Source organism: Ranitomeya imitator, chromosome 8, assembly GCF_032444005.1.
Source record: "Ranitomeya imitator isolate aRanImi1 chromosome 8, aRanImi1.pri, whole genome shotgun sequence".
Lineage (NCBI taxonomy): Eukaryota > Metazoa > Chordata > Amphibia > Anura > Dendrobatidae > Ranitomeya > Ranitomeya imitator.
In genome coordinates this window covers 63,540,227-63,563,737 of record NC_091289.1, presented here as the reverse complement: position 1 = coordinate 63,563,737, position 23,511 = coordinate 63,540,227, and positions in this window count along the sequence as shown.

Below are 23,511 nucleotides of genomic sequence, written 5' to 3'. Positions count from 1 at the left end.
GGAAAGGCAACCTGGGGAACACCTTGGAGTGTAACACAACCTCTCTCTACACCACGGAAGGGCTGATTCTTAGGATGGAAGGCTGTTGTAAATAAGCATTGCGCGTCCGAGGGTGATTATATTCTTATTCGGTATCTACTCACCCTCGGACGCGCCATGCTTCTTGATTTGTAATTAATGTTTATTTGCAATGTGCTTTTGACTTACTCAATTATTTTTTTAATTATTGATTTTATTAAATTAATAGTTTAACATCTTATTGGAAATAATTTAAAGGAGACGCGACAGGACAACACTCGGTGGATGCCATATCTGTGTTAACAACTCCAAAAAACTTTCAGTTAACTTCTTGCAGGAGAAAGAAATTGTAGCTGTTGGACCTTTGTAGTACAGTTCCAGATATTTGTTGTGTGTTTGTTTTGATTGTTAAAATGTCTGCATTTGAGATCTCAACACGATCTTATTTTTTATAATCAAATTAATTTTTTTTATATTTAATGATGTTGGTTCAAGGGGTACACGGGCAGCAATAGACAGGTCAGTGGAGGCCTAGTGGAAGGAGTGACGGCAGACAGGCATCAAAGGCCTAACATTGGGCTGGCTGTAGGCAAGTTAAAATTGGTTCCAGGGGAACACGGCCATCAGTGGCCTGGTCAGTGTAGTTGTAGTTGAAAGAACGGGACGCAGACAGGCTTCGAAGGCCTAACATAACAAACTTGGGCTGGCTGTAGGCACTTTTTAATTTGTTCCAGGGGTACATGGGCAGCAGTGTATGGTCAGTGGAAGTCTAGTGGAAGGAGTGACCGCAGACAGGCTTCCAAGGCCTAACATAACAAACTTGGGCTGGCTGTAGGCACTTTTAAATTGGTTCCAGGGGTACACGGGCAGCAGTGGTCTGGTCTGTGGAAGTCTAGTGGAAGGAGTGACCGCAGACAGGCTTCGAAGGCCTAACATAACAAACTTGGGCTGGCTGTAGGCACTTTTAAATTGGTTCCAGGGGTACACGGGCAGCAGTGGTCTGGTCAGTGGAAGTCTAGTGGAAGGAGTGACCGCAGACAGGCTTCCAAGGCCTAACATAACAAACTTGGGCTGGCTGTAGGCACTTTTAAATTGGTTCCAGGGGTACACGGGCAGCAGTGGTCTGGTCTGTGGAAGTCTAGTGGAAGGAGTGACCGCAGACAGGCTTCGAAGGCCTAACATAACAAACTTGGGCTGGCTGTAGGCACTTTTAAATTGGTTCCAGGGGTACACGGGCAGCAGTGGTCTGGTCAGTGGAAGTCTAGTGGAAGGAGTGACCGCAGACAGGCTTCCAAGGCCTAACATAACAAACTTGGGCTGGCTGTAGGCACTTTTAAATTGGTTCCAGGGGTACACGGGCAGCAGTGGTCTGGTCTGTGGAAGTCTAGTGGAAGGAGTGACCGCAGACAGGCTTCGAAGGTCTAACATAACAAACTTGGGCTGGCTGTAGGCACTTTTAAATTGGTTCCAGGGGTACACGGGCAGCAGTGGTCTGGTCAGTGGAAGTCTAGTGGAAGGAGTGACCGCAGACAGGCTTCCAAGGCCTAACATAACAAACTTGGGCTGGCTGTAGGCACTTTTAAATTGGTTCCAGGGGTACACGGGCAGCAGTGGTCTGGTCAGTGGAAGTCTAGTGGAAGGAGTGACCGCAGACAGGCTTCCAAGGCCTAACATAACAAACTTGGGCTGGCTGTAGGCACTTTAAAATTGGTTGCAGGGGTACACGGGCAGCAGTGGTCTGGTCAGTGGAAGTCTAGTGGAAGGAGTGACCGCAGACAGGCTTCGAAGGCCTAACATAACAAAATTGGGCTGGCTGTAGGCACTTTAAATTGGTTCCAGGGGTACATGGGCAGCAGTGTATGGTCAGTGGAAGTCTAGTGGAAGGAGTGACGGCAGACAGTCTTCGAAGGCCTAACATAACAAAATTGGGCTGACTGTAGGCACTTTTAAATTGGTTCCAGGGTAACACGGCCAGCAGTGGCCTGGTCAGTGTAGTAGTTGTAGAAAGAAGGGACCGCAGACAGGCTTCGAAGGCCTAACATAACAAAAATGTCAAAACAATGGTATTGTCAGTGCCAGGCATTGAAGGATGTCAGCGCCTAGACTACACATTGGTGAAGCTGTGAGAGATAATTTTGCTAGTGGTAGAGCACTGTTTGAGCTGGGGGGGGGAACTGTCTTGTGGCCGGCGGTACAGGCACAGGGCCCCTCATATTACAACGGTGTGTCTGACGTTGGGTGCGCACCACCACCGCCAGAGACACTTTATTGTACTATGAGGGACCCAGTGGCAGTGCCGTCGACCAAAAGCGGCCACACCCACCTCTTCAGACAAACAGCACTCTCAAGGGTCCAAGCGCAAAGTGGCGATAGCACGGCCCCGTGTGGGGAGTTTGGCCATTTCGTGAGGTGGAAACATGTCGTATGCTGGACAATCAGGTGAAGAAAATTACGAGATTGGAAAAGTCATTCAGAATAGTCCACAGGCAAGACCTTTTCATAGGAAAGCTAGGTGTCAGCCGGGCAGGGTGGGGCAAAAGATTTTGAAATCCAGTTGTGGTTCATTTTAATGAAGGTTAGATCATCTACATTTTGGGTAGCCAGACGAGTCCTTTTTTCTGTTAGTATTGAACCTGCAGCACTCAATACTCTTTCTGATAGGACACTAGCTGCCGGGCAAGCAAGCTCCTGCAATGCATATTCTGCCAATTCTGGCCAGGTGTCTAATTTGGATGCCCAGTAATCAAATGGGAATGACGGTTGAGGGAGAACGTCGATAAGGGATGAAAAATAGTTTGTAACCATACTGGACAAATGTTGTCTCCTGTCACTTTGAATTGATGCTGCAGTACCTGTCCTGTCTGCGGTCATAGAAAAATCACTCCACAACCTGGTCAGAAAACCCCTCTGGCCAACGCCACTTCTGATTTCTGCCCCTCTAACACCTCTGGTCTGCTGGCCCCTGGAGCTCGTGTGAGAACGATCACGGGCGCTGTGTGCAGGGAATGCCAGAAGCAAACGGTCAACAAGAGTTGATTGTTTTGTTGCTAATATTAGTTCCAAGTTCTCATGTGGCATAATATTTTGCAATTTGCCTTTATAGCGAGGATCAAGGAGGCAGGCCAACCAGTAATCGTCATCGTTCATCATTTTTGTAATGCGTGTGTCCCTTTTGAGGATACGCAAGGCATAATCCGCCATGTGGGCCAAAGTTCCCGTTGTCAAATCTGCGGTTGTGCTTGGTTGAGGGGCAGTTGCAGGCAAATCTACGTCACTTGTGTCCCTCAAAAAACCAGAACCCGGCCTTGCCACGCCACCAATTTCCCGTGCCCCCGGGAAAGCTTCCTCATTAAAAATATACTCATCCCCATCATCCTCCTCATCCTCCACCTCCTCTTCGCCCGGTACCTCGTCATGTACACTGCCCTGACCAGACAATCGCTGACTGTCATCAAGGCTTTCCTCTTCCTCTGGTGCAGACGCCTGATCCTTTATGTGCGTCAAACTTTGCATCAGCAGACGCATTAGGGGGATGCTCATGCTTATTATGGCGTTGTCTGCACTAACCAGCCGTGTGCATTCCTCAAAACACTGAAGGACTTGACACATGTCTTGAATCTTCGACCACTGCACACCTGACAACTCCATGTCTGCCATCCTACTGCCTGCCCGTGTATGTGTATCCTCCCACAAAAACATAACAGCCCGCCTCTGTTCGCACAGTCTCTGAAGCATGTGCAGTGTTGAGTTCCACCTTGTTGCAACGTCTATGATTAGGCGATGCTGGGGAAGGTTCAAAGAACGCTGATAGGTCTGCATACGGCTGGAGTGTACAGGCGAACGGCGGATATGTGCGCAAAGTCCACGCACTTTGAGGAGCAGGTCGGATAACCCCGGATAACTTTTCAGGAAGCACTGCACCACCAGGTTTAAGGTGTGAGCCAGGCAAGGAATGTGTTTCAGTTGGGAAAGGGAGATGGCAGCCATGAAATTCCTTCCGTTATCACTCACTACCTTGCCTGCCTCAAGATCTACAGTGCCCAGCCACGACTGCGTTTCTTGCTGCAAGAACTCGGACAGAACTTCCGCGGTGTGTCTATTGTCGCCCAAACACTTCATAGCCAATACAGCCTGCTGACGTATGCCAGTAGCTGCCCCATAATGGGAGACCTGGTGTGCAACAGTGGCAGGTGCGGATGGAGTGTTTGTGCGACTGCGGTCTGTGGACGAGCTCTTGCTTCTGCAGGAGGACGAGGAGGAGGAGGAGGAGGAGGGGGTGCGAACGGCTACAGACAACTGTTTACTAGACCGTGGGCTAGGCAGAACTGTCCCAAACTTGCTGTCCCCTGTGGACCCTGAATCCACCACATTTACCCAGTGTGCCGTGATGGACACGTAACGTCCCTGGCCATGCCTACTGGTCCATGCATCTGTTGTCAGGTGCACCTTTGTGCTCACAGATTGCCTGAGTGCATGGACGATGCGCTCTTTAACATGCTGGTGGAGGGCTGGGATGGCTTTTCTGGAAAAAAAGTGTCGACTGGGTAGCTCGTAGCGTGGTACAGCGTAGTCCATCAGGTCTTTGAAAGCTTCGCTTTCAACTAACCGGTAGGGCATCATCTCTAACGAGATTAGTCTAGCTATGTGGGCGTTCAAACCCTGTGTACGCGGATGCGAGGCTAAGTATTTCCTTTTTCTAACCATAGTCTCATGTAGGGTGAGCTGGACTGGAGAGCTGGAGATCGTGGAACTAGCGGGGGTGCCGGTGGACATGGCAGACTGAGAGACGGTGGGAGATGGTATTGTTGCCGCCGGTGCCCTAGATGCAGTGTTTCCTACTACGAAACTGGTGATTCCCTGACCCTGACTGCTTTGGCCTGGCAAAGATACCTGCACAGATACAGCAGGTGGTGCGCTAAATGGTGGTCCTACACTGCCGGAAGGGATGTTGCGTTGATGACTAGCTTCATTGGCCGAGGGTGCAACAACCTTAAGGGACGTTTGGTAGTTAGTCCAAGCTTTCAAATGCATGGTGGTTAAATGTCTATGCATGCAACTAGTATTGAGACTTTTCAGATTCTGACCTCTGCTTAAGGAAGTAGAACATTTTTGACAGATGACTTTGCGCTGATCAATTGGATGTTGTTTAAAAAAATGCCAGACTGCACTCTTTCTAGCATCGGATACCTTTTCAGGCATTGCAGACTGAGCTTTAACCGGATGGCCACGCTGTCCTCCACCAGGTTTTGGCTTTGCCACGCGTTTTGGGCAAGATACGGGCCCGGCAGATGGAACCTGTGGCGATGTTGATGCCTGCTGCGGCCCCTCCTCCTCCTCTGCTTCAGAACTGCTGCCGCCTGCACCCTGTTCCCCCAATGGCTGCCAATCGGGGTCAAGAACTGGGTCATCTAATAACTCTTCTTGTACCTCCTGCGCAACTTCGTCTGTGTCACCATGTCGTTCGGTGGTATAGCGTTCGTGATGGGGCAACATAGTCTCATCAGGGTCTGATTCTTGATCAGCACCCTGCGAGGGCAATGTTGTGGTCTGAGTCAAAGGACCAGCATAGTAGTCTGGCTGTGGCTGTGCGTCAGTGCACTCCATGTCAGATTCAATTTGTAATGGGCATGGACTGTTAACTGCTTCACTTTCTAAGCCAGGGACGGTATGTGTAAAGAGCTCCATGGAGTAACCCGTTGTGTCGCCTGCTGCATTCTTCTCTGTTGTTGTTTTTGCTGAAGAGGACAAGGAAGTGACTTGTCCCTGACCGTGAACATCCACTAACGACGCGCTGCTTTTACTTTTACCAGTTTCACGAGATGAGGCAAAAGAGCTAGAGGCTGAGTCAGCAAGATAAGCCAAAACTTGCTCTTGCTGCTCCGGCTTTAAAAGCGGTTTTCCTAATCCCAGAAAAGGGAGCGTTCGAGGCCTTGTGTAGCCGGACGACGAACCTGGCTCCACAGCTCCAGACTTAGGTGCAATATTTTTTTCCCCACGACCACCTGATGCTCCACCACTACCACTACCCTCATTACCAGCTGACAATGAACGCCCCCGGCCACGACCTCTTCCACTAGACTTCCTCATTGTTTTAAAAACGTAACCAAACTAACGTTATTTGTTGCAGTCACACAACTTACACGGTGAGCTATAACTTCAGTATGATTTAGCTACCCCTTTACAGGTTGGTGAGACCACAGCGAAAATCAGGCCCAATGTTACACACTCTTTTTTTGGTGGCTGCAAATTAGAGAGATGCCCCACACGCAGGACTGTCACTGAAGCACAAATGTTAATATTAATGTCACACTATTATTTTTTTTTTATTTTTATTTTTTTCAGGAACACTTTAGAAACCCCCCCCAAAAAAAAAAATAGATTTTTGCAGGGAGAATTTAGAAAACAAATGTAACAAACTATATGCTTTCTATGGGCCACTGAGTGAGAGATGACGCACACAGGAATCAGGAGTGGCACACAAGCCCAGAGGCCAATATTTTTCTACCAATGATTGATGGAGTTATTTTCTCTGGTAGATTTTGGAACCCAAATCAAGGAAAAAAAATATAGGCTTTCTATGGACCACAATTGGAGAGAGAGAGAGAGAGAGAGAGAGAGATGGCACACCCAGGAGTCAAGACTGGCACACAAGCAGAAAGGCCAATATTAATCTCCCACTGTTTTTTTTGTTTGTTTGTTTTTTTTTTTTTTTCAGGGAGACTTTAGAAAAAAAAATAATAAAAAAAATATGATTTTATCAGGAAGAATTTAGAAACCAAATAAAATAAAATGATTTTTTCAGGGAGAATTTATAAAACAAATAAAAACAAAAATAGGCGTTCTATGGCCCACTGACTGAGAGATGACGCACACAGGAGTCAGGAGTGGCACACAAACCCAGAGGCCAATATTTTTCTACCAATGATTGATGTAGTTATTTTCTCTGGTAGATTTTAGAACCCAAATCAAGGAAAAAAAATATAGGCTTTCTATGGACCACAATTGGAGAGAGAGAGAGAGAGAGAGAGAGAGAGAGATAGATGGCACACCCAGGAGTCAAGACTGGCACACAAGCAGAAAGGCCAATATTAATCTCCCACTGTTTTTTTTGGTTGTTTTTTTTTTTTTTTTTTCAGGGACACTTTAGAAAAAAATAAAATAAAAAAAATATGATTTTATCAGGAAGAATTTAGAAACCAAATAAAATAAAATGATTTTTTCAGGGAGAATTTAGAAAACAAATAAAACCAAAAATAGGCGTTCTATGGCCCACTGACTGAGAGATGACGCACCCAGGAGTCAAGACTGGCACACAAGCAGAAAGGCCAATATTAATCTCCCACTGTTTTTTTTTTTTTTTTTCAGGGAGACTTTAGAAAAAAAAATAATAAAAAAAATATGATTTTATCAGGAAGAATTTAGAAACCAAATAAAATAAAATGATTTTTTCAGGGAGAATTTAGAAAACAAATAAAACCAAAAATAGGCGTTCTATGGCCCACTGACTGAGAGAGAGAGAGAGAGATGGAACGCTTAGTACTGGCACACAAGCCCAAAGGGCAATATTAATCTCCCTTTTTTTTTCCAGGGAGAATTTCTAAAACCCAAAAAAAAAAAAAAATAGGCTTTCTATGGCCCACTATTTGTGAGAGAGATGGGATGCTCAGGACTGGCACAGATGGCACGCTCAGGACTGGCACAGAAGCCCAGAGGCCAATATTAATCTCCCTTTTTTTCTGGGAGAATTTATAAAACCAAAAAAATATTTAAATAGGCTTTCTATGGCCCACTATTTGTGAGAGAGATGGCACGCTCAGGACTGGCACAGATGGCACGCTCACAACTGGCACACAAGCCCAGAGGCCAATATTAATCTCCCTTTTTTCAGGGAAAATTTATAAAACCAAAAAAAAAATTAAATAGGCTTTCTATGGCCCACTATTTGTGAGAGAGATGGCACGCTCAGGACTGGCACAGATGGCACGCTCACAACTGGCACACAAGCCCAGAGGCCAATATTAATCTCCCTTTTTTCAGGGAAAATTTATAAAACAAAAAAAAAATTAAATAGGCTTTCTATGGCCCACTATTTGTGAGAGAGATGGCACGCTCAGGGCTGGCACAGATGGCACGCTCAGGACTGGCACACAAGCCCAGAGGCCAATATTAATCTCCCTTTTTTTCAGGGAGAATTTATAAAACCAAAAAAAAAAATAAATAGGCTTTCTATGGCCCACTATTTGTGAGAGAGATGGCACGCTCAGGGCTGGCACAGATGGCACGCTCAGGACTGGCACACAAGCCCAGAGGCCAATATTAATCTCCCTTTTTTTCAGGGAGAATTTATAAAACCCAAAAAAAAATAAAATAGGCTTTCTATGGCCCACTATTTGTGAGAGAGATGGCACACTCAGGACTGGCACACAAGCCCAAAGGCCAATATTAATCTCCCACTGTATTTTTATCAGGGAGAATTTATACACCCCACAAAAAAAAATACAGAAAAATGAAAAGGCTTTCTATGGCCCACTATGTGAGAGAGATGGCACACACAGGGATGGCACTCTAGCAGAAATGCCAAATTGCCAATCTTAATCTCCCACCAAAAAAAAAAAAAAAAAAAAAAACAGGGAATGTCCTACAATTACTATCTCCCTGCCTGCAGTAATCTCAGCCAGGTATGGCAGGCAGCTACTATCTCCCTGCCTGCAGTAATCTCAGCCAGGTATGGCAGGCAGCAATAAGGAGTGGACTGATGCACAAATGAAATAAAAAGTGTGGACAAACAAAAAAGATAGCTGTGCAGAAAGGAAGGAACAAGAGGATTTGTGCTTTGAAAAAAGCAGTTGGTTTGCACAGCGGCGTACACACAGCAATGCAGCTATCAGGGAGCCTTCTAGGGCAGCCCAATGAGCTACAGCGCTGAGGGGAAAAAAAAAAAAAAAAAAACTTCCACTGTCCCTGCACACCGAGGGTGGTGTTGGACAGTGCAAATCGCTGCAGCACAAGCGGTTTTGTGGTTAATGGACCCTGCCTAACGCTATCCCTGCTTCTGACAAAGCGGCAGCAACCTCTCCCTAAGCTCAGATCAGCAGCAGTAAGATGGCGGTCGGCGGGAACGCCTCTTTATAGCCCCTGTGACGTCGCAGACAGCAAGCCAATCACTGCAATGCCCTTCTCTAAGATGGTGGGGACCAGGACCTATGTCATCACGCTGCCCACACTCTGCGTTTACCTTCATTGGCTGAGAAATGGCGCTTTTCGCGTCATTGAAACGCGACTTTGGCGCGAAAGTCGCGTACCGCATGGCCGACCCCGCACAGGGGTCGGATCGGGTTTCATGAAACCCCGACTTAGCCAAAAGTCGGCGACTTTTGAAAATGTTCGACCCGTTTCGCTCAACCCTAATGAAAGGTCCTCTTTAAGGAGCACTGTATTACTTAAAATTTGTTTAATTTTTTTAGTAATAATTAAATCATTCCAATTTGACATTATATACAGTTCTGGCAGAAATTAAGAGACTACTGCAAAATGTTCAGTTTGTCTGATTTTCTCTTTATAGGTATATTTTTCAGTAAAATGTAAATTGTTCAATTATTCTATAAACTTCTGACTACATGTCTCTGAATTTCCAAACAATAAATTTTGTATTTTTTTTCTGAAAAAGAAAAATGGTCAAAATAAAAAAAAACAGTGCTTTCAAACCTCAAATAATGCAAAAAAAAAAAAAAAAAAGTTCATAATCATTTAGAAACAACAAGACTAATATTTTAACTCAGGAAGAGTTCAGAAATCAATATTTTGTGGAATAACCATGATTTTTAATCACAACTTTCATGCGTCTTGGCATGCTTTCCACCAGGCTTTCACAGTGCTTTTGGTGCAAGAATTTAAGCAGTTCTTCTTTGTTTGGTGGCTAGTGAATATCCATCATCCTCTTGATTACATTCCAGAGGGTTTCAATGGGGTTCGGGTCCGGAGATTGGGCTTGCCCATGACAGAGTTTTGATGTGGTGGTCTCGTAATTTTTGCCAGAGCTGTATGTATCTTGTAATACATTTATAAATTACCTGGGATATCAGAAAGGATAAAGGAGGGAGTATATTTAGCTGGGAATTGCACAAGAACTGCTGCAATGCATTGTGTGCTTGCAATCTGTAAAAACTCTTCTCTGGATAGCAAAATCTGCAATATAAGACACATTAGTTACATTTTTTTTTGCATACTGTTTTGATGTAAGTAGGCAGGGTTGGACTGGCCCACCGGGGAACCAGAGGATTCTCCTTTGGGCACAGGCACTTACACCCGCCAGCATACAGGGTTGGCAGCTGCCTAGGACCCCCGCTGCTCCAGGGGTCCCCTGCCAGTGGTGTGTCGCTAATAGCGGCACACCCAGCTGCTATGGGGCCCATGAGTCAGGAGCTGGAGACACGAGCCTGTCCCCGCTGCTAAAGGGAAATGAATATTCGGGCTTCCCCACACCTCATGGACATGGAGAGGAGTGAATATTCATTTCACTTTAATAGCGGGCAGTGTTAGCCGCAGGCTGAGGCTAACACTGCCCGCAGGGGCAGACATACCGCATGTAAGGCCGATTTTGCTGTATCGCGGCCCTGGAGGTGGTGCCCTGCAGGGCGGCTAACACTGAGGGCAATCGGCGGGCAGGGAGCAATCCCTGCAGCGGAGCAGTAGGGATCTGATGCCATCCTGCTTCCTGCCTGGTGCTTCTGGTCGGACACAGCAGCGCAGCTGGATGACATAATCATTCAGCGTGCTGCTGTTTCAGAGACAAAGCTGCCGATGATGAATATGCTGCCGGGATGTGCTGCGGCTATGGGGAATGTGCGGAGAGGTGAATGGTGCTGTGTGTCTGTCCATTTGCGTGCGTGTGTGAGTGTGTGCGAGAGTGGTGCGGTGCTGTGTGTGTGTGAGAGTGGTGCGGTGCTGTGTGTGTGTGTGGTGCTGTGTGTGAGAGTGGTTCTGTGTGTGTGGTTTGAAGAGGGCAATGATGGGGAGTGGGGGAGAAGTCAATGTTGGTGGTGGTGGAAAGGATGATGGGGTGGTGGGGGGAAGGCAATGATGGTTGTGGTGGAAAGGACAATGATGGTGGTGGGGAGGCAATGATGGAGGTGTTGGAATGGGCAATGATGGGGTGGTGGGGAGAAAGCAATGATAGAGGTGGTGGAAAGGGCAATGATGGGGTGGTGGGGGAGAAGGCAATGATGGTTGTGGTGGAAAGGACAATGATGGTAGATGTGGAAAGTACAAAGATGTGGTGGTGGGGATGAAGCAATGATGGAGGTGGTGGAAAGGGTAATGATAGGGGTGGTGGGTGAGAAGGCAATGATGGAGGTGGTGATGAGGACAATGATGGGAGAGAGGGAGAGCAATTATGGAAGAGGAGAGGGGCTGCATTATACCTTATGAGAGGGGCTGCATGATACTATATAAGGTGGTTGCATTATACCCTATGAGGAGGGCAGCGTTATACCCTATGAGGGGGCAGCATTATACCCTGTGAGGGGGGCTGCATTATACCCTATGAGGGGGGCTGCATTATACTATATGAGGGGCTTGCTTTATACCTTATGAGGGGGCTACATTATATTTTGTGATGGGCTGCATTATATTCTGTGTGGGGGCTGCATTACTCTCTCAGGGGGCTACATTATATTCTGGGGGGCTACATTATACTATATGAGGGGGGCTGCATTATGCCCTATGAGGGGGCTACAATATACCTTATGAGGTTGTTGCATTACACTCTCAGGGGGCTACATTATATTCTGTGGAGGGGCTGCATTATACTATATGAGGGGGATGCATTATACCCTATGAGGGGGCTACATTATATTCTATGGGGGCTGCATTATACCTTATGAGGAGGTTGCATTATATTTTGTGGGGGCTGCCTTATACCCTATGAGGGGGGCTGCATTATATTCTATGAGGGGGCTGCATTATATTCTATGAGGGGGACTACATTATATTCTATGAGGGGGCTGCATTATATTCCATGAGGGAGGCTACATTATATTCTATAAGGGGGACTACTTTATATTCTATGAGAGGGCTACTTTATATTGTATGATGGGGCTACCCCAACCCCTGCTACATAATTAAGATGGGTACTACCTTATATTATACACTGATATTAGGGTGTTTTACCACACAATTGGTGGTCTTGTATTTATTTCTATGTCGCTAAATAATGGGCCCCAAGAATGATTTTATTTTCTGGTGGGCCCAAGGTGCTCCAGTCCGGCGCTGTAAGTAGGTTATCTTGAAAACATACCTTTTTCAATATCAGAGGCAAAGGCATTTGTGCATGCAAAGATGGAGTATTTTCAGAATCATCATTCCGTATAGATATATCCATTATCACTAACACAAACTGATCAAACGTTAACAGCTGCATAAGTAAACCTACAAAAGAATTAGAAAAATCTATCACCACTTGACTAATATAAATGTAAGTTACTTTATGCTGTCATTGCACTTATTGTACACAGTATTATGCTGTGCATGAAGAGAACTGAAAACCAATAGACTTGGTGCAGAAATTTGTGCACCAAATACTTTACGTGTGTACATATCATTTCTGCATTTCTTGGTATGAAAAACACACATTTTTGCTGCTTTTTTTTACTTGCATTTTTTCCCCAGTATGGGCGAAATCTGCAGCAAAAATGCTGAAAGAATTGACATGCTGCAGATTGCATGCTGTTGCCGAAATGCGACTTGGGGTGGGTGTCTCCACGGCTGTACAGGTAAACCCCTTGGCTTTGTCTTTTCACCAATGACTTCAGGTCCACTACTTTGTGGTTTTGATGGCTTTTAGCCCTTGTGTATTCTGTGCGTAATGAGTGTTTTACCACATGCAATCTCTATACTGTTATTGCACTATGATACACATTATAGCACAATGCATTTGCACTTTATGACCTGTTTGTCCTATTGACTTGGCCTGGGTTTTCTTGCAATTTGCTAACCTGTTTTACCACCGTGGGTGCATCTTTTGTTTTACCATTGTCCTGTCCCTGTTTTATTTTCAAATATGCATAATTTGTTGTGTAACAATAAAGTTTAATATTTTTAGTATACTTTGGTTCATTTGGTGCTTATTTCTTGGTATGATTCTCATGTTCACACTCCAGGCCAGAAGAGGGAGCTCGGATCCAGCTTATGGATGGCTCCCCTATATATATGTATTCTGGTCTGGAGGGAAAGTTAGTTAGTTCCTGACAGAGAGTGCCAGACAGCAGACTGGAGCAGTCTGAGGCAGAGAGGAAAGTGAGGGGCTTGTGCAGCCAAGAGGGTGCTGCAGCTCCTGGATAGAGATAATACAGAAGGAAGAACACATTGTAGTGAGCGTGGAGGAGAGCGAAGCAAAGGAGAGTAAAGAACTGGGGAGAATAGCTGTGACTGAGCTACCGCCTTGCAGAGCGCAGATACCGGTAGCCAAAAGTCCGAGGTTGTGTCGCACTCTAAGTGGCACAGCAGAAACCGGCAGGACAGCTGGACTACACATCACCTGTCCACCCTAACACCTGGAGACACAGTGGTGCATAGGGCCCGGGTCGTGATAGAGACCCTGTAAAAAGGCTCGAGCCACGTGTCATGCGGGATAGTGTCCTGTTGTGAATTCTGTGGCAGAGCTCCCTCCTGTGGTCACAAGTGGTACTTCGGCTGATTCTCTCTGTGAGCTTCTGTTGGTAGAGGGAAGTGGTACTGCGGCTTCTGAGTTTCCTCCCTCAGGTGATCTGGTGAGGTCGTTAGGTGCTTCTCTACTTAACTCCACCTAATGCTTTGATCCTGGCTTCCTGTCAATGTTCCAGTGTTGGACTTGCTTTTCCCTGGATCATTCCTGTGGCCTGCTGCTCTGCGTAGCTAAGTTCGTCTTTGCTATTTGTTTGTTATTTTTTCTGTCCAGCTTGTCTAATTTTTTGCTGGAAGCTCTGGGACGCAAAGGGTTTACCTCCGTGCCGTTAGTTCGGTACGGAGTGTCTTTTTGCCCCCTTTGCGTGGTTTTCTTTAGGGTTTTGTGTAGACCACAAAGTTACCTTTTCTATCCTCGATCTGTTAAGAAAGTCGGGCCTCACTTTGCTGAATCTATTTCATCTCTACGTTTGTCTTTTCATCTTAACTCACAGTCATTATATGTGGGGGGCTGCCTTTTCCTTTGGGGTATTTCTCTGAGGCAAGGTAGGCTTATTTTCTATCTTCAGGCTAGTTAGTTTCTCAGGCTGTGCCGAGTTGCCTAGGCAGAGTTAGGCGCAATCCACGGCTGCCTCTAGTGTTGTTTGGAGAGGATTAGGGATTGCGGTCTGCAGAGTTCCCACGTCTCAGAGCTCGTTCTATGATTTTGGGTTATTGTCAGATCACTGTATGTGCTCTGACCGCTATGTCCATTGTAGTACTGAATTGCCTTTCATAACAGTACAGGAAGCCCAAAGTACTAATGATTCTCAATAGAGGGAAAAAAGAAGTTCTGAGACCATTTTTTTTTCTTTGCACTGTGTTTTGCCTTTTTTTTCCCCTAGACATTTGGGTGGTTCAGTACACAGGTGTAGCGATGGACATTACAAGTCTGTCTTCATTTGTGGATCAGCTCTCGGCAAGAGTACAAAAGATTCAAGACACTATTGATCAGAAAGCTATGTTGGAACCAAGAATTCCTATTCCTGATTTGTTTTTTGGAGATAGAACTAAGTTTCTGAGTTTCAAAAATAATTGTAAATTATTTCTGGCCTTGAAACCTCGCTCCTCTGGTGATCCAGTTCAACAGGTTTTGATTGTTATTTCTTTTTTGCGAGGCGACCCTCAGGACTGGGCATTTTCTCTTGCGCCAGGAGATCCTGCATTGAGTAATATCGATGCGTTTTTCCTGGCGCTCGGATTGCTGTACGATGAACCTAATTCAGTGGATCAGGCAGAGAAAAATTTGCTGGCTCTTCATCAGGGTCAGGATGAGATAGAGGTATATTGTCAGAAATTTAGAAAGTGGTCCGTGCTCACTCAATGGAATGAATCTGCGCTGGCAGCTATGTTCAGAAAGGGTCTCTCTGAAGCCCTTAAGGATGTCATGGTGGGATTTCCTATGCCTACTGGTTTGAATGAGTCTATGTCTTTGGCCATTCAGATCGGTCGACGCTTGCGTGAGCGTAAATCTGTGCACCATTTGGCGGTATTACCTGAGCTTAAACCTGAGCCTATGCAGTGCGATAGGACTTTGACCAGAGTTAAACGGCAAGAACACAGACGTCTGAATGGGCTGTGTTTCTACTGTGGTGATTCCACTCATGCTATCTCTGATTGTCCTAAGCGCACTAAGCGGTTCGCTAGGTCTGCCACCATTGGTACGGTACAGTCAAAATTTCTTCTGTCCGTTACCTTGATCTGCTCTTTGTCATCGTATTCTGTCATGGCATTTGTGGATTCAGGCGCTGCCCTGAATTTGATGGACTTGGAGTATGCTAAGCGTTGTGGGTTTCTCTTAGAGCCCTTGCAGTGTCCTATTCCATTGAGAGGAATTGATGCCACGCCTTTGGCCAAGAATAAGCCTCAATACTGGACCCAGCTGACCATGTGCATGGCTCCTGCACATCAGGAGGTTATTCGCTTTCTGGTGTTGCATAATCTGCATGATGTGGTCGTGTTGGGGTTGCCATGGCTACAAGCCCATAATCCAGTATTAGATTGGAAATCCATGTCGGTGTCCAGCTGGGGTTGTCAGGGGGTACATGGTGATGTTCCATTTCTGTCAATTTCGTCATCCACCCCTTCTGAGGTTCCAGAGTTCTTGTCTGATTACCGGGATGTATTTGATGAGCCCAAGTCCGATGCCCTACCTCCGCATAGGGATTGTGATTGTGCTATCAATTTGATTCCTAGTGGTAAATTCCCAAAAGGTCGACTGTTTAATTTATCTGTGCCTGAGCACGCCGCAATGCGCAGTTATGTGAAGGAATCCCTGGAGAAGGGGCATATTCGCCCGTCATCATCACCATTAGGAGCAGGGTTCTTTTTTGTAGCCAAGAAGGATGGTTCGCTGAGACCTTGTATAGATTACCGCCTTCTAAATAAGATCACGGTTAAATTTCAGTACCCCTTGCCATTGTTATCTGATTTGTTTGCTCGGATTAAAGGGGCTAGTTGGTTCACCAAGATAGATCTTCGTGGTGCGTATAATCTGGTGCGAATCAGGCGAGGAGATGAATGGAAAACTGCATTTAATACGCCCGAGGGTCATTTTGAGTATCTAGTGATGCCATTCGGACTTGCCAATGCTCCATCAGTGTTTCAGTCCTTTATGCATGACATCTTCCGAGAGTACCTGGATAAATTCCTGATTGTGTACTTGGATGACATTTTGATCTTCTCGGATGATTGGGAGTCTCATGTGAAGCAGGTCAGAACAGTTTTTCAGGTCCTGCGTGCTAATTCTTTGTTTGTGAAGGGATCAAAGTGTCTCTTTGGTGTGCAGAAGGTTTCATTTTTGGGGTTCATCTTTTCCCCTTCTACTATCGAGATGGATCCTGTTAAGGTCCAAGCCATCCATGATTGGACTCAGCCGACATCTCTGAAAAGTCTGCAAAAGTTCCTGGGCTTTGCTAATTTTTATCGTCGCTTCATCTGCAATTTTTCTAGTATTGCCAAACCATTGACCGATTTGACCAAGAAGGGTGCTGATTTGGTCAATTGGTCTTCTGCTGCTTTGGAAGCTTTTCAAGACTTGAAGCGTCGTTTTTCTTCTGCCCCTGTGTTGTGTCAACCAGATGTTTCTCTTCCGTTCCATGTCTAGGTTGATGCTTCTGAGATTGGAGCAGGGGCTGTTTTGTCGCAGAGAGGTTCTGAGTGCTCAGTGATGAAACCATGCGTTTTTTTTTCCAGGAAGTTTTCACCTGCTGAGCGAAATTATGATGTGGGCAACCGAGAGTTGCTGGCCATGAAGTGGGCATTCGAGGAGTGGCGTCATTGGCTTGAAGGAGCTAAGCATCGCGTGGTGGTATTGACTGATCATAAGAACTTGACTTATCTCGAGTCTGCCAAACGGTTGAATCCTAGACAGGCTCGTTGGTCGCTGTTTTTCTCCCGTTTTGACTTTGTGGTTTCGTACCTTCCGGGCTCTAAAAATGTGAAGGCGGATGCCCTGTCTAGGAGTTTTGTGCCCGACTCGCCGGGTTTGCCTGAGCCGGCGGGTATTCTCAAAGAGGGGTTAATTTTGTCTGCCATCTCCCCTGATTTGCGGCGGGTGCTGCAAAAATTTCAGGCTAACAGACCTGACCGTTGCCCAGCGGAGAAACTGTTTGTCCCTGATAAATGGACGAGAAGAGTTATCTCTGAGGTTCATTGTTCGGTGTTGGCTGGTCATCCTGGAATCTTTGGTACCAGAGATTTGGTGGCTAGATCCTTTTGGTGGCCGTCTCTGTCGCGGGATGTGCGTTCATTTGTGCAGTCCTGTGGGATTTGTGCTCGGGCTAAGCCCTGCTGTTCTTGTGCCAGTGGGTTGCTTTTGCCCTTGCCAGTCCCGAAGAGGCCCTGGACACATATCTCTATGGATTTTATTTCGGATCTCCCCGTCTCTCAAAAAATGTCGGTCATTTGGGTGGTTTGTGATCGCTTCTCTAAGATGGTCCATTTGGTACCCTTGTCTAAGTTGCCTTCCTCCTCTGATTTGGTGCCATTGTTCTTCCAGCATGTGGTTCGTTTACATGGCATTCCGGAAAACATCGTTTCTGACAGAGGTTCCCAGTTTGTTTCGAGGTTTGGCGAGCCTTTTGTGCTAGGATGGGCATTGATTTGTCTTTTTCCTCGGCTTTCCATCCTCAGACAAATGGCCAGACTGAACGAACCAATCAGACCTTGGAAACATATCTGAGATGTTTTGTTTCTGCTGATCAGGATGATTGGGTGTCCTTTTTGCCTTTGGCTGAGTTCGCCCTTAATAATCGGGCCAGCTCGGCTACTTTGGTTTCGCCGTTTTTCTGCAATTCTGGTTTCCATCCTTGTTTCTCTTCAGGGCAGGTTGAGTCTTCAGACTGTTCTGGTGTGGATACTGTGGTGGATAGGTTGCAGCAGATTTGGACTCATGTAGTGGACAATTTGACATTGTCCCAGGAGAAGGCTCAACGTTTCGCTAACCGCAGGCGCTGTGTGGGTCCCCGACTTCGTGTTGGGGATTTGGTTTGGTTGTCATCTCGTTATATTCCTATGAAAGTTTCCTCTCCTAAGTTTAAGCCTCGTTTCATTGGTCCGCATAGGATTTCTGAGGTTCTTAATCCTGTGTCTTTCCGTTTGACCCTTCCAGCCTCTTTTTCCATCCATAATGTATTCCATAGGTCATTGTTGCGGAGATACGTGGCACCTGTGGTTCCATCCGTTGATCCTCCTGCCCCGGTTTTGGTTGAGGGGGAGTTGGAGTATATAGTGGAGAAGATTTTGGATTCTCGTATTTCGAGACGGAAACTCCAGTACCTGGTTAAGTGGAAGAGTTATGGTCAGGAAGATAATTCCTGGGTCTTTGCCTCTGATGTTCATGCTGTCGATCTGGTTCGTGCCTTTCATTTGGCTCATCCTGGTCGGCCTGGGGGCTCTGGTGAGGGTTCGGTGACCCCTCCTCAAGGGGGGGTACTGTTGTGAATTCTGTGGTCAAGCTCCCTCCTGTGGTCATGAGTGGTACTTCGGGTGGTTCTGTCTATGAGCTTCCTCTGGTGGATGTGAGTGGGGCTGCGGCTTCTGAGTTTCCTTCCTCAGGTGACGAGGTTAAGTCGTTAGGTGCTGCTCTATTTAACTCCACCTAGTTCTTTGTTCCTGGCCTCCAGTCAATGTTCCAGAATTGGTCTTGCTCTCTTCTGGATCGTTCTTGTGGCCTGTCTGCCCTGCATAAGCTAAGTTTTGCTTGTGTTACTTTTGCTTGCTATATTTTCTGTCCAGCTTGCTATATTGTTTTTTCTTGCTTGCTGGAAGCTCTGAGACGCAGAGGGAGCACCTCCGTACCGTTAGTCGGTGCGGAGGGTCTTTTTGCGCCCTCTGCGTGGTTGTTTGTAGGTTTTTGTGCTGACCGCAAAGATATCTTTCCTATCCTCGGTCTATTCAGTAAGTCGGGCCTCACTTTGCTAAAATTTATTTCATCTCTGTGTTTGTATTTTCATCTTTACTCACAGTCATTATATGTGGGGGGGCTGCCTTTTCCTTTGGGGATTTTCTCTGAGGCAAGGTAGGCTTATTTTTCTATCTTCAGGGCTAGCTAGTTTCTCAGGCTGTGCCCAAGGCGCCTAGGTCTGGTCAGGAGCGCTCCACGGCTACCTCTAGTGTAGTATGATAGGATTAGGGATTGCGGTCAGCAGAGTTCCCACGTCTCAGAGCTCGTCCTATGTTATTAGTAACTATCAGGTCACTTTGTGTGCTCTTAACCACTAGGTCCATTGTGGTTCTGAATCACCAATTCATAACAGATGTGACCGATAGGATATCAAAGCTCTTCAGCTCCAAGGACGTCCACCCATTTCTTCTGATACATGTTGGCACCAATGACACGGCAAGGAAGGACCTACCGACAATCTGCAAGGACTTTGAAGAGTTGGGGAAGAAAGTAAAGGAACTGGATGCACAGGTAGTTTTTTCTTCTATCCTTCCAGTAGACGGGCATGGCACCAGGAGATGAAACAGGATCCTTGATGCGAACAACTGGCTAAGACGATGGTGCAGACAACAAGGATTCGGATTCCTGGACCACGGTGTGAATTACTTGTACGATGGACTCCTCGCCAGAGACGGACTACACCTCAACAAACCTGGGAAACACACATTCGCCAGAAGACTCGCTACACTCATCAGGAGGGCGTTAAACTAGAAGAAGAGGGGACGGGAAGAAAAACATTAGACTCGAACAAAGAAGACCCAGGAAAACATACTCAGAAGGGAGGTAAGAACATTTCTAAAACAATCCACAGCGAGGAGATTGGAACAAAACAAAATCCTCGCAACTGCATGCTCGCAAACGCCAGAAGCCTGACAAACAAGATGGAAGAACTAGAAGCAGAAATATCTACAGGTAACTTTGACATAGTGGGAATAACCGAGACATGGTTAGATGAAAGCTATGACTGGGCAGTTAACTTACAGGGTTACAGTCTGTTTAGAAAGGATCGTAAAAATCGGAGAGGAGGAGGGGTTTGTCTCTATGTAAAGTCTTGTCTAAAGTCCACTTTAAGGGAGGATATTAGCGAACGGAATGAGGATGTCGAGTCCATATGGGTCGAAATTCATGGAGGGAAAAATGGTAACAAAATTCTCATTGGGGTCTGTTACAAACCCCCAAATATAACAGAAACCATGGAAAGTCTACTTCTAAAGCAGATAGATGAAACTGCAACCCATAATGAGGTCCTGGTTATGGGGGACTTTAACTTACCCGGATATTAACTGGGAAACAGAAACCTATGAAACCCATAAAGGCAACAGGTTTCTGCTAATAACCAAGAAAAATTATCTTTCACAATTGGTACAGAATCCAACCAGAGGAGCAGCACTTTTAGACCTAATACTATCTAATAGACCTGACAAAATAACAAATCTGCAGGTGGTCGGGCATCTAGGAAATAGCGACCACAATATTGTACAGTTTCACGTGTCTTTCACTAGGGGGGAGTCACAAAAACACTGAACTTTAGGAAGCCAAAGTTTGACGAGCTTAGAGATGCCCTTAATCTGGTAGACTGGGACAATAACTGTTATGATCCCAATGGCAGGGGATAACAAAAGGACAAGCACAAAAACAAAACAAGCTCTAGGGTGATGGAACCTGAGCTGACCGCGATCCTGAACCTAAACACACAACTAGCAGTAGCCGGGGAACGTGCCTACGATGATTCCTAGACGTCTCGCGCCAGCTGAAGGATTAACTTCCCCTATTAGAAGAAACACAGACCTCACTTGCCTCCAGAGAAACACCCCACAGAAATAGCAGCCCCCCACATGTAATAACGGTGAAAAGAGAGGAAAGCACATACGTAGTTATGAAAATAGAATCAGCAAAAATGAAGCCCGCTAAAGCTAGATAGCAGAGGATACAAAAGTGAACTGCGCGGTCAGCGAAAAACCCTTCAAAAAACCCATCCTGAAATTACTTGAACTCATGTGCCAACTCATGGAACATGAGGAGTAATTTCAGCCCACTAGAGCAACCAGCAGCAAGGAATCACATATCTGCAAGCTGGACTAAGACAAAAATTAAGCAAAACGTGGAACAGGAAAATCAAAACTTAGCTTGTCCTGAAGATAACAGACGCAGGGAGCAGAGGTAAAAAGACACGCTGATTACATTGATAGCTGGCGAGGAAATGACAAAAAAGCCAGGTTAAATAGGAAACTCCCATAACCTGATGGAACAGGTGGACACCAGAGACCGCAGAGAACACAAGTCACCCAGTACCATCAGTAACCACCAGAGGGAGCCCAAAAACAGAACTCACAACAGTACCCCCCCCTTGAGGAGGGGTCACCGAACCCTCACGAAAACCACCAGGGCGACCAGGATGAGCCCTATGAAAAGCACGGACCAAATCGGCAGCATGAACATCAGAGGCAATCACCCAAGAATTATCCTCCTGACCATAACCCTTCCACTTGACCAAATACTGGAGTTTCCGTCTGGAAACACGAGAATCCAAGATCTTCTCCACAACATACTCCAATTCACCCTCCACCAGCACCGGAGCAGGAGGCTCAAGCGAAGGAACAACAGGTACCTCATACTTCCGCAACAACGACCGATGGAACACATTATGAATAGCAAATGATGCCGGGAGATCCAAACGAAACGATACAGGGTTAAGAATTTCCAAGATCCTATAGGGACCGATGAACCGAGGCTTGAACTTAGGAGAAGAGACCTTCATAGGAACAAAACGAGAAGACAACCACACCAAGTCCCCAACAAGAAGTCGAGGACCCACGCGGCGACGGCGATTAGCAAACTGCTGAGCCCTCTCCTGGGACAACTTCAAATTGTCCACCACATGACTCCAAATCTGATGCAACCTATCCACCACCATGTCCACTCCAGGACAATCAGAAGGCTCCACCTGACCAGAGGAAAAACGAGGATGAAACCCCGAATTACAAAAGAAAGGAGAAACCAAGGTAGCAGAACTAGCCCGATTATTAAGGGCAAACTCGGCAAGCGGCAAAAAGGAAACCCAGTCATCTTGATCAGCAGAAACAAAACACCTCAAATAAGTTTCCAAAGTCTGATTAGTTCGTTCCGTCTGGCCATTCGTCTGGGGATGGAATGCAGACGAAAAGGACAAATCAATGCCCATCTTAGCACAGAACGTCCGCCAAAATCTAGACACAAACTGGGATCCCCTGTCAGAAACGATGTTCTCCGGAATGCCATGCAAACGGACCACGTTTTGAAAAAACAGAGGGACCAACTCAGAGGAGGAAGGCAACTTAGGCAAGGGCACCAGATGAACCATCTTAGAAAAGCGGTCACACACAACCCATATGACGGACATTTTTTGAGAGACAGGGAGATCCGAAATAAAGTCCATGGAAATGTGCGTCCAAGGCCTCTTCGGGATAGGCAAAGGTGACAACAATCCACTGGCCCGAGAACAGCAAGGCTTAGCCCGAGCGCAAACTCCACAAGACTGCACGAAAGAACGCACATCCCTCGACAAGGAAGGCCACCAAAAAGACCTGGCCACCAAGTCTCTAGTACCAAATATTCCAGGATGACCTGCCAACACAGAATAATGGACCTCGGAGATGACTCTACTGGTCCAATTATCCGGAACAAACAGTCTTTCCGGCAGACAACGATCAGGTTTATCCGCCTGAAACTCCTGCAAAGCACGTCGCAAATCTGGGGAGACAGCCGACAAAATCACCCCATCCCTAAGGATACCAGTGGGCTCAGAATTTCCAGGGGAGTCAGGCACAAAACTCCTAGAAAGAGCATCCGCCTTCACATTCTTTGAACCTGGCAGGTATGAAACCACAAAATTAAAACGGGAGAAAAACAGTGACCAACGAGCCTGTCTAGGATTCAGACGCTTGGCAGACTCAAGGTACATCAGATTTTTGTGATCAGTCAAGACCACCACACGATGTCTAACACCCTCAAGCCAATGACGCCACTCCTCAAATGCCCACTTCATGGCCAAAAGCTCCCGATTACCAACATCATAATTCCGTTCAGCGGGTGAAAATTTTCTAGAAAAGAACGCACATGGCTTCATCACTGAGCCATCGGAGCTTCTCTGTGACAAAACCGCCCCCGCTCCGATCTCGGAAGCATCAACCTCAACCTGAAAAGGAAGCGACGTATCTGGCTGACGCAACACAGGAGCAGAAGAAAACCGGCGCTTAAGTTCCTGAAAGGCCGCCACAGCCGCAGGAGACCAATCAGTAACATCAGCACCCTTCTTAGTCAAATCCGTCAAAGGCTTAACAACACTAGAAAAATTAGTTATGAAGCGACGA